Source organism: Meriones unguiculatus, chromosome 17 (assembly GCF_030254825.1).
Source record: "Meriones unguiculatus strain TT.TT164.6M chromosome 17, Bangor_MerUng_6.1, whole genome shotgun sequence".
Taxonomy (NCBI): domain Eukaryota; kingdom Metazoa; phylum Chordata; class Mammalia; order Rodentia; family Muridae; genus Meriones; species Meriones unguiculatus.
The window spans coordinates 19,111,555-19,122,022 of record NC_083364.1 but is presented as its reverse complement, the minus strand read 5'-3'; the positions used below and the strand labels follow the sequence as shown (position 1 = coordinate 19,122,022).

General features: G+C 41.5%; 1 pseudogene; it reads left to right on the top strand.

Annotated features, from left to right (window-relative positions):
• Nucleotides 1-697: 697 nt before the first annotated feature.
• The window catches only part of LOC110546270 (zinc finger protein 160-like), a 99,280-nt pseudogene continuing 89,509 nt past the window's right edge, over nt 698-10,468 (top strand).

Below are 10,468 nucleotides of genomic sequence, written 5' to 3'. Positions count from 1 at the left end.
CATTGCTGAATTATCTTCGTGCTGACTGTCTCATTCGTCACCTATAAATAGTGTATCAGAGCTGTACATCTTAATAAACTTGCTTAACGTGAGCCATCATATTACTTAAGACATAGTGAGCCCAAACTTTCAATTTCTGTCTTTTTGTCCTAGGTCTTTACCCTGGTCACCACCCCTTTGTGGGCCCTGATAGTTGGGTTTTTGTTTCTTTGTTGGTTTGATTGATTTTCCTGGCTGTCCTGAAACTTACCCTATGGACCGGGCTTAAACTTTTGACATCTGACTTTCATCTCCTGAATGCATGAAAGGCAAGTGCCACCACAGAAAGCTGGGAAAGTTTTAATGCGTTGGGTACCAGTGTGTAGCTGCGAGAGGTGAGCAATCCTAGGTGTGCCTTACTGAAGTTGCTGACGTCCGGTGACGTCAGTCAGGTTGTCTAAATTTGACGTGGATGGGCTGTGCACCCTTTCAGCTGGGAGGCAGGGGGTCACTCCACCGCCCAGTGTTTAACGATCTTTGTATGCTAGCGACCCTGTGCCTTCTGGAAGGAGAAGTGTGCACTGAGTGCAGGAATAGTGTAGGGACGACTTCGCAGGCCGGGCGCAAGCTCTCCTGCAGTGCTAAAAGCCGCAGGTGTGTAACAGTTTTCTTCTGGAGTGGAGCCTGGCAGGAAAGCGCTGCGCGTCCTGTTGCTAAGTAAGCAGCGCCTGTCACTCAGGCGTCACCAGCCAATCAGGGCCTCGAGACCGACCCGCCGGCCAGAATGGGGCGGGCACTTCCGGGGTCCTCCTTGCTGCAGTTTTCCCTGATAAACTGCGGAAGCCCTCGGTTGTGTCTAGAGCCGCGCGGTGATCGGCTGCCGGGAGCCGAGGAGAGTGGGGCGAGCTCGGAGTCCGCGCCATGGTGAGCGGGGCCGCCGTCCCCACGCGGGGAGGAGCCGCGGGAGCCCGAGTGGGTTCGCCCCGGGGGCGGGGACGGGAGGCGCGACGAGGTGTCCCGTGTTCACCTGAGGTTTTCTGAGGTCCCGGCACCTCCCAAGTGCAAGCGGGACCTTTGAGTGACTTGATTCCCCTGGCTGCGCCCGAGCAGAGAATGGGCAGCGGAGCCTGGTGGGAAAACTTCCTGTTGCTGGCCTCACCGGGCAGCGAGCCTCAGCTGCTTTTACTGTCTGCAGGGAAGCAAGTGTGCTGACTCGCAGAGCTCTTTCTCCAGTGTTGTCTAGAAGCTCCGCACTTGACATTCAGGTGTCGGCTCCGTCCGCAGTTAATTCTGTGCAGGTGGAAAGTCTGTGTTAAGACATTTTCGTGTAGATGCCACGGTGGTCCAAAAGAGCAAACTTACTCGGTTTTCTGGCCTCATGTGTCAAAATTGACTGTTTTAATTGTGTGTTTTTTCTTCCAAGTTTTTTCTCATGGGCTGTTGAACTCTTTATTCTTTCCCAGACAGTACAGTACAGTTTTTTTTTGAAGCAGGGTTTCTCTGTTTTTAGTAGGCTGGCTTGGAATTCACCTGCCTGCCTCTGCCTTCCCAGAGCTGGGATTAAAGGCGAGGCCACTACTGCCCAGCAAGAGTGTAGTCGTTAGTACAGTTGTATTTGAAGTTTGAAGTCCAAGGGTGTCACTGTGTTTAGTATTTATTCAATCTTGTGTTGAACATTGTTTTCATTCGTGATTACCTTTTCTCATCAGTTTTCTTTTGTTGGTAGACTAATTGTTAGACATTTTATTGGACTTTTGTTGAATCTGTACTTCAAGTTTTGTGTTGTCGTAGTATGATATTTACATACTAGCCAAGATGGCAGCAGATCTCATGGTTACTTTCTACTCAAGTTTAGCCCAGCTCTCTGCTAAGGGGAGCCCATGCCTGTGTAGCTCTGAGCCTTTTTCAGGGGGAGCTTTTAAGCACAAAACTCATGATCTGGATTGACACACTTTCAGTGTTGAAAGCAGAGTGGTTAGCTGGGGGCCAGGAGGATAGAGACTGGCATCAGTTCTTTTCCCAACTATAGCAACATGTTTCAGTTACTGCTGATCAATTAGCATACAGACAACAGTTTTTTTCCAAAGCCAGACATAGTTTCTTTCATCTCATGAGAAGTCTAAGCCTTTTCAATTTTGTAGGATAATTTTTTTGTAATGGAATCTAAGTGTTATTTTAATTCAGAAACATACTTAATACTATTAAGTCCTGATAAACCTGTCTACATAGTTTGGAAAGCATCAGAAGAGGCACATTTAGTCATCCCATTACTATATGCCCACAAAGTAGTCTCTGAGGCTCATTAATATTGTTGGTCTTCAGATGAGTTAACATACAAAGCAGAGTATTAATTTGGGCTGCCCGTAGTCACAGTGAGCTTTTTTCAGTCAATGGGCTGAAAGTCTGTTTAGTTCCTATCCATATGTAAGATGACAGGGGTCAGGTGCCTGAGGATAACCAGTGATCAACGGGGTCCATGTCAGAAGTAAGAGTCCCCATTCCCCTTACTACGAACCCTATATGAGGACTGAGATACCCATTGGCTACATGTGTAGGGAGCCTTGGTCCAGTCCATTCATGGTCCTTGGTTGGTGCCTCAGTCTTCACTGGCACCCGGGCCCCTGGTTAGTTGGCTCTGTTGGTCTTCTTGTAGAGCTCCTGTCCCCTTTGGGTCCTTTGATACCCCCCTCCTCCGCCGCACAAACTCTTCCACAAGGCTGCCTGTGCTTCACCCAATGATTGGTGGTAGGTTTCTGCATCTGTTTCCATCAGGTGCTGAGTGGAGCCACTCAGAGGACAGCTATGCTTGGCTCCCCTCTGCAAGCAAGCAGAGTATTGCTAATCCTGTCAGGGCTTTGCTGTCTGCCCTGGGGTGAGTTTCAGGTTGGGTCAGTCATTGTTTGGACATTCCTCCAATCTCTGCTTTATTTTTGTTCCTACACATCCTGTAGGCAAGGTAAATTTTGGGTCGAAGTTTTTGTGGGTGGGTTTGTGTTCCCCTCCCTTCACTAAGAAGGTGGCTTTTTCAGTGTCCATGACCCGTGTTACCAGGAGTCTCAGCTAGGGTCACCCTTCTATGTTAACACTTAGAAGCCTACCCTATTGTAGGTCTCCAGGTTGTCTCAGACAAGACCCCACTCAAGCTTTCTCTCCCTTCTGCAACCCTCTGCTGTCTCACCTCTGCTTTCCCCAGGTCTGATATCTGATTCTCACACCCTCCTTTCTCTCTGTGCTTTCCCTCTTACCCTGTTTCCTCTCTTCAACCACTTCCGCTGTCTGTTCTATTTCTCTTTCTGAGCGTGAGTTAAGCATGCTCTCTTAGATGTTCCTTGTTCCTTGCCTTCTTTGGGTCTGTGAATTCTTTGGGTCTGGTAATATGATTGCGTTGTACTATGTGGCTAAAATCCATTTATAAGTGAACATGCCATGTATGCCTTTCTGGATCTGGGTTATCTTGCTCAGGATGGTCTTTTCTAGTTCCATCCATTGGTCTGCAAATTTACATTCCATTGTGTAAATGTACCACAATTTTCTTTATCCATTCCTTGGTTGAGGGACATCTAGGTTGTTTCCAGATTCTGGCTATTATGAATAAAGCTGCAATGAACATAGTTGAGCAAATGTCCTTGTTGTGTGGGAGTGGTGTAGCTGGTTCTTGAGGTAGAGCTATTCCCAATGTTTTGAGCTAGTGCCAGATTGATTTCCAGAGTAGTTGTAAAAGTTTGCACTCCCACTAACAAGAGAGTAGTGTTCCCCTGTCTCTACATACTTGCCAGCATGTGCTGTCACTTGAGTTTTTGTTGGGTGTAAGATGGAATCTCAGAGTCATTTTGATTTGCATTTCTCTGATGGACTAAGGGTGTTGAACATTTCTTTAAGTGCTTCTCAGCCATTTGATATTCCTCTGCTGAGGATTCTTTGTTTAGCTTTGTACCCCATTTTTTAATTGGATGTTTTGTTTGTTGGTGTTTAATTTCTTCAGGTTTAAAAAAAATATATATTTTAGATTAGTCCTTTGTCAAATGTAGGGTTGTTGAAGATCTTTTCCAAATCTGTAGGCTGCTGTTTTCTTCTATTGACAGGGTCCTTTGCCTTACAGAAGCTTGAAATTTCAGTTTCATGAGATCTCATTTATTAGTTATTGATTTTAGAGCCTAAACTGTTGGTGTTCTGTTCAGAAAGTTATCTCCTGTGCCAATGAGCCCAAGGCCCTTCACCACTGGTTTTATGTTGATGTCTTCGATCGACTTGGGTTTGAGTTTTGTGCAGGGTGATTGATACAGATCTATTTTCAGTTTTCTACATGTAGACATGCAGTTAGACCAGTACCATTTGTTGAAGATGCTTTCTTTTTTCCCATTGTATGGTTTTGGCTTTATTGTTAAATATCAAGGTGTATGGGTTTATTTCTGGGTGTTCACTTTGATTCTATTAATCAGGTAGTCTGTTTCTACGCTACTACTGTGCAGTTTTTATGTTGCTCTGTCATAAAGCTTTAAATCACGGATGGAGATACTTCCAGAAAATTTTATATTGCATGTCGGAGGTACCCTGCTGGTTGAGGTTGCAGTTCTCGCCTGGTCCAGATAGCCATTGTGAGCTCTGCCTTAATGGCAGGTCTCTCTCCCCTCTCTGGGGTCCCCAGCTCTCTGCCTGACTTCATCTGAAGAGTGTCTCTATAGACACAGACTCCCCTAACCACATTTGATATATGGCCTCTGACAGAGCTCACTGCCACTTCTCCCCTCCAAGTGCCTGTATATTAATTAGGTACTGTGTTTCCAGTCACATGATAGGAGTGTGCTATATAATGCAAATCAAGCATCCTTGAAGTGCCTAGTTCCAACCAATTATGTACACCTATTCTTGGAGGCCCTCCATTCCCCACGGGGTGTATAAGCTTTGTTCTCTATAATTAAAGTTCAATTAACTATTAGCTGTTCCCTGGATGTTTGATTCCTGTATAGTGCTCCAAGGACATTCCAGACATTTCTCTGATAGCTAAAGACATTGAGCCTTTTTTTTAAAGTGCTTTTCAGCCATTTGAAATTCCTGTGTTGTGAATTCTCAGTTTAGCTCCATACCCTGTTTTTTAATTGGATTGTTTTATGTGTCGATGTTTAATTTCTTAAATTCTTTATATATTTTGGATATTACCCTCTCTCTTATGTAGGGTTGGTGAAAAATTTTTCCCCAATCTGTAGGCTGCCATTTTGTTCTGTTGACAGTGTTCTTTGACTTACAGAAGCTTTTTCGTTTCATGAAATTCCATTTATTAATTGCTGATCTCAGAGCCTGTGAAGCTCGTGTTCTGTTCAGGATGTTGTTTCCTATGCCAATGAGTTCCATACTTTTCCCCATTTTGTCTTCTAATAGGTTTAGAGTCTCTGGTTTTATGGCAAGGTCTTTGATTCACTTGGACTTGAATTGTTTGCAGGATGATAAACACAGCTCTATGTGCATTTTTCTACAGGTAGACATCTAGTTAGACCAGCACCATTTGTTGAAGATGCTTTCTTTTTTCTCATGTATGGTTCTAGCTTCTTTGTCGAAAATCAAGTGCCTCTAGGAGTGTGGGTTTGTTTCTGGGTCTTCAATTCAGTTACATTGATTAACCTGTCTGTTTCTATGCCAATACCATGTAGTTTTTATTACTATTGCTTTGTAGTATAGCTTTAAATTAGGGATGTTGAAACCATGAGGCATTCTTTTTTTAAAAAAAAATAAATTTTTATTTTCTATATTTATTACAGTTTATTCACTTTGTATCCCAGCTGTAGCCCCGTCCCTCATTCCCTCCCAATTCTACCCTCCCTCCCTCATCTCTTCCCATTCCCTTTTCCAAGTCCATTGATAGGGGAGGTCCTCCTCCCCTTCCATCTGACACTAGCTTATCATGTCTCATCAGGAAGTTCTTTTATTCTACAGAATTGTTTTGGCTATCCTGAGTCTTTTATTTCTTCATATGAAGTTAATGGTTGCTCTTTCCAGGTATGTAAAAAATTGTGTTAGAATTTTGATGGTAATCTGTAGATTGCTTTTGGCAGGATGTCCATTTTTACTGTGTTAATCCTACTGATCCATGAGCATGGGAGATCTTTCCACCTTCTAAAATCTACTTTTCTTTCTTCAAAGACTTTAAGTTCTTTAAGTCATACAGTAGAGTTTAAAACTCTAACCAAGATATTTTATATTATTTGTGGCTATTGTCAAGGGTGTTATTTTCCTAATTTCTTTCTCAGCCCATTTGTTTCTTGTATAAAGGAAGGCTGCTGGCTTTTTTGAGTTAATTTTGTATTCAGACTCTTTGCTAAAGGTGTTTATCAGCTGTAGGAGTTCCCTGGTAGAATCTTGGGGGTTCACTTATGTATACTATCATATCATCTGTGAATAGCGATACTTTGACCTCTTCCCTTCTAATTTGTATCCCCATGATCTCCTTTACTTGTCTTATTGCTCTAGCTAGTACTGCAAGTATCATATTGAAAAGATATGGTGAAACTGGGCAGCCATTGCATTTATATATGTGCCTTCTATCTGATTTCCCTAAGACTTTAAACAAGATGGGGTGCTGGATTTTATCAAAGATCTTTTCAGCCTCTAATGAGATGATCATGGATGATCTTGTGTTGTTTTTTTTTCTTTTTTAAAATTTTTTCTTTTTATTTTATTGTTTCAGTTTATTTAGTTTTCTTTCCAAGGGTGCCCCCTCCCTCCTCTCCTCCAAGATTCCTCTTTTTCTCCTTCTCCTTTCCCTTCTCTCTTGCCCAGAAAAGGTAAACCCTCCTCAATCCTATATCATCCTTCCTTAGCACATCAAGTCACACCAAGATAGAGCATATCCTCATCCTGAGAGGCCAGACAAGGAACCCCTGGCATGGAGAAGTGATCCAAAAACAGGCAATAGAGTCCATCTTGCAAGCAGTCCCCCATCTACTTGCCATTCAACCCCATGAAGATCAAGCTGCCCACCGGCTGTAAATGTGCAGGGTTCCTAGATCCAGATCATGTATGATCCTTAGTTGATGTCTCAGTTTCTGTAAGCCCCCATGGGTCTGGGTTAATTGTCTCTGTTGGTCTTCTTGTGAGGCTTGTGTCCCCTTCAGGTCCTTCCATCTTTCCTCTAACACTTCCACAAGACCCCCAGAACTCTAACAGCAAGACCCAGCATCCATTTCGGTCTGCTGCTGGGTGAAGCCTCCTAGACAACAGTCAAGTTAGGCTCCTGTCTGTAAGCATAGGAGAGCATCATTAATAGTGTCAGGGATTTTTGTTGTTGTTGTTTTATTTTGTTTTCAGCTTGTTTATATGGAGGATTACGTTCATGGATTTTCATATGTTGAACCATTCCTCCATTCCTGGGATAAAGCCTACTTGATCATGTTTTATGATATTTTTGATGTGTTCCTGGATTAGGTTTGCAAGTATTTTATTGAATAGTTTTGCATCAATGTTCATACAGGAGATTGGTCTGAAATTCTCTTTCTTTGTTGAGTCTTCATGTGGCTTAGATATCAGGGTGACTGTGGCCTCATAGAATGAGTTTGGCAATGTTCCTTCTGTTCCTGTCTTGTGGGAAAGTTTGAGGAGTAGGTTATTGGTTTTTCTTTGAAAGTCTGGTAGAATTCTGTGCTTTAACCATCTGGCCCAGGGCTCTTTTAGGTTGGGAGGCTTTTGATGACAGCTTCTATTTCCTTAGGGGTTAAAGGTTTTTAAATTGTTAACCTGATCTTGTGTAACTTTGGTAAGTGGTATCCGTCATGAAAATCATCCATTTCATTTACATTTTCCAATTTTGAGGTATATAGGTTTTTGAAGTATGATCTAATGATTCCTTGGATTTCCTTGGTGTCTGTTTTTATACCCCCTTTTAATTTCTGCTTTTATTAATTTGCATGCACTACTTGTGTGTTTTAGTTTCTCTAAGGGTTTATGTTGTTGATTTTCTCAAAAAAAATAGCTCTTGGTTTTGTTGATTCTCTGTATTGTTCTCTTTGTTTCTAGGTTATTGATTTCAGCCCTGAGTTTGATAATATTCTACTGTATACTCCTCTTGGGTGTGTTTACTTGCTTTCTTTTCTAGAGCTTTCAGGTTAGCTGTTAAGTTGCTAGTATGAGCTCTCTCTACTTTCTTTATGAAGGCACTTAGCACTATGAACTTTCCTCTTAGCACTGCTTCCATTGTGTCCCATAAGTTTGGGTATGTTGTGCCTTATTTCTCATTGAATTCTAGAAAGTCTTTAATTTCTTTCCTTATTTCTTCTCTGACCCTTAATGACAACTGACATTAAGTAGAGAGTTGTTCAGTTTTCATGAGTTTGTAGGCATTCTATTGTTTCTGTAGTTGTTGAAGTCTAGTTTTAATCGATGGTGGTCTGATAGAATACAAAGTATTATTTCAATTTTCTTGTATTTGTTGAGGCTTTCTTTGTTTCCTAGTATGTGGTCAATTTTGGAGAAGGTTCCATGAGGTGCTGAGAAGAAGGAATATTCTTTTGTGTTTGGATGGAATGTTCTGTAGATATCTGTTAGGTCCAATTCTCTCATAGCGTCAGTTAGTTTTGTTATGTCTCTGTTTAGTTTTTGTCTCAATGCTCTGTCCATTAGTGAGAGAGGTCTGTTGAAGTCTTCTACTATTAATGTTTGGGATTGGATGTGTAATTTAAGCTTTAGTAATGTTTCTTTTACAAATGTGGGTGCCCTTGCATTTGGAGCATATATGTTCAGAATTGAAATGTTATCTTGGTCAATTTTTCCTTTAATGAGTATGAAGTGTCCTTACATATCTTTTTTGATTAATTTTGGTTGAAAGACTATTTAATTGTAATTATTAGAATAGCTACTCTGGCTTGCTTCTTGTGTCTGTTTGCTTGGAAAATTTTTTTAAGCCCTTTATTTTAAGGTAATGACTGTCATTATTGCTGAGGTGTGTTTCTTGCATGCAAGAGAATAATGGGTCTTGTTTATGTACCCATTTTAGCCTGTGTCTTTTTATTGGGGAGTTGAAGCCATTGAGATATTAATGACCAGTGGTTGTTACTTCCTGTTCTTTTGATGTTGGTGGTGATAGTGTGTACCTGTGTTCTTTCTTTTCGTTTTGTGTGTGTGTGTGGTCATTTGTATTTTGTGTTTGCCTGAGTGTAGTTAGAGTTTTCTTGGGTTGGAGCTTTCTTCTAATATTTTCTGTAGGGTTAGGTTTGTGGCTAGGTACTGTTTAAACTTCATTTTATCATGGAATATCTTGTTTTCTCCACCTAAGGTGACTGATATTATTGCTGGGTATAGTAGTCAGGGTTGACATCTGTGTTCTCTTAGTGTCTCCATGACATCTTTCAGGCTCTTCTGGCTTTCATAGTCTCTGTTGAGAAGTCACGTATAACTGTGATAGGTTTCCTTTTATATGTGACCTGGCCTTTTTCCCTTGCAGCTTATATATATATATATATATATTTATTCATTTACTTATTTTTGTGCCGTACATTTAGTGTTTTGATTATTATGTAATGGGAAGATTTTCTTTTCTGGTTCAATCTATTTGGTATCCTGTAGGCATTTCTTTCTTTAGGTTGGGGAAGTTTTCTTCTGTGATTTTGTTGAAAAATTTTCTGGGCCTTGAAGCTTTGAGTCATCTTCTATTCTTATTATTATTAGGTTTGGGTTTTTCATATTGTTCCAGATTTCTTGGATGTTTTGTGTCAGGAAATTTTTTTAGATTTAACATTTTCTTTGATTATTAGTTTCTTCAGTCATATCTTCTACACTTGAAATTCTTTCTTTCATCTTTTGTATTCTGTTACTGATGCTGTGTCTAGTTTCTGTTCTCTTCCCTAGGTTTTTCATCTCCAGGATTGCCTCAGACTGTGTTTTCTTTATTGCTTCTATTTCCATTTTTAGGTCCTGGACAGTTTTATTTATTTCCTTCTCCCATTTGGTTCTATTTTCCTGTATACCTTTAAGGGGTTTATTTAATTCTTTCACCTGTTTGATTGTATTTTTCTGCAGTTCTTTGAGGGATTTATGTTATTCTTTTAAGGCCTCTATCATTTTTCGTAACCTCAGATTTAAGATAATTTTCTTGTGATTCCAGTGTGATAGTATTCTCAGGGCTTGCTGTGATAGGATAGCTGGGTTTTGGTGGTGTCATACGGGCCTGGGTTTTGTTGCTGTTGTTCTTGTGCTGACCTTTAACTATTTGGTTGACTCTGTTATTAGCAGGCCTGGTGTTCTCTGATGGTAGTAGGTTTCTGGGTAAGCAGAATTCCTGGTCCCAGATGGCTACAGTCCTCTGGTTTTCCTGCAGCTCCCTGAAACATGCTGGCCTCTGGGGCGGCAGCTCAGGGTAGGCCTTGGGAAATGGTGCAGGCCTGGGAGCTCACGTGTGGGATGTGCAGGGGAAGTGGAGCCCCAAGGGCCCTGGGCTGTTGGTCATGGGCTGTGGCAGGCCCTCTCACCTGCTCCCTGATCTGTGCTGGTTTCTAGGCTGTAGATT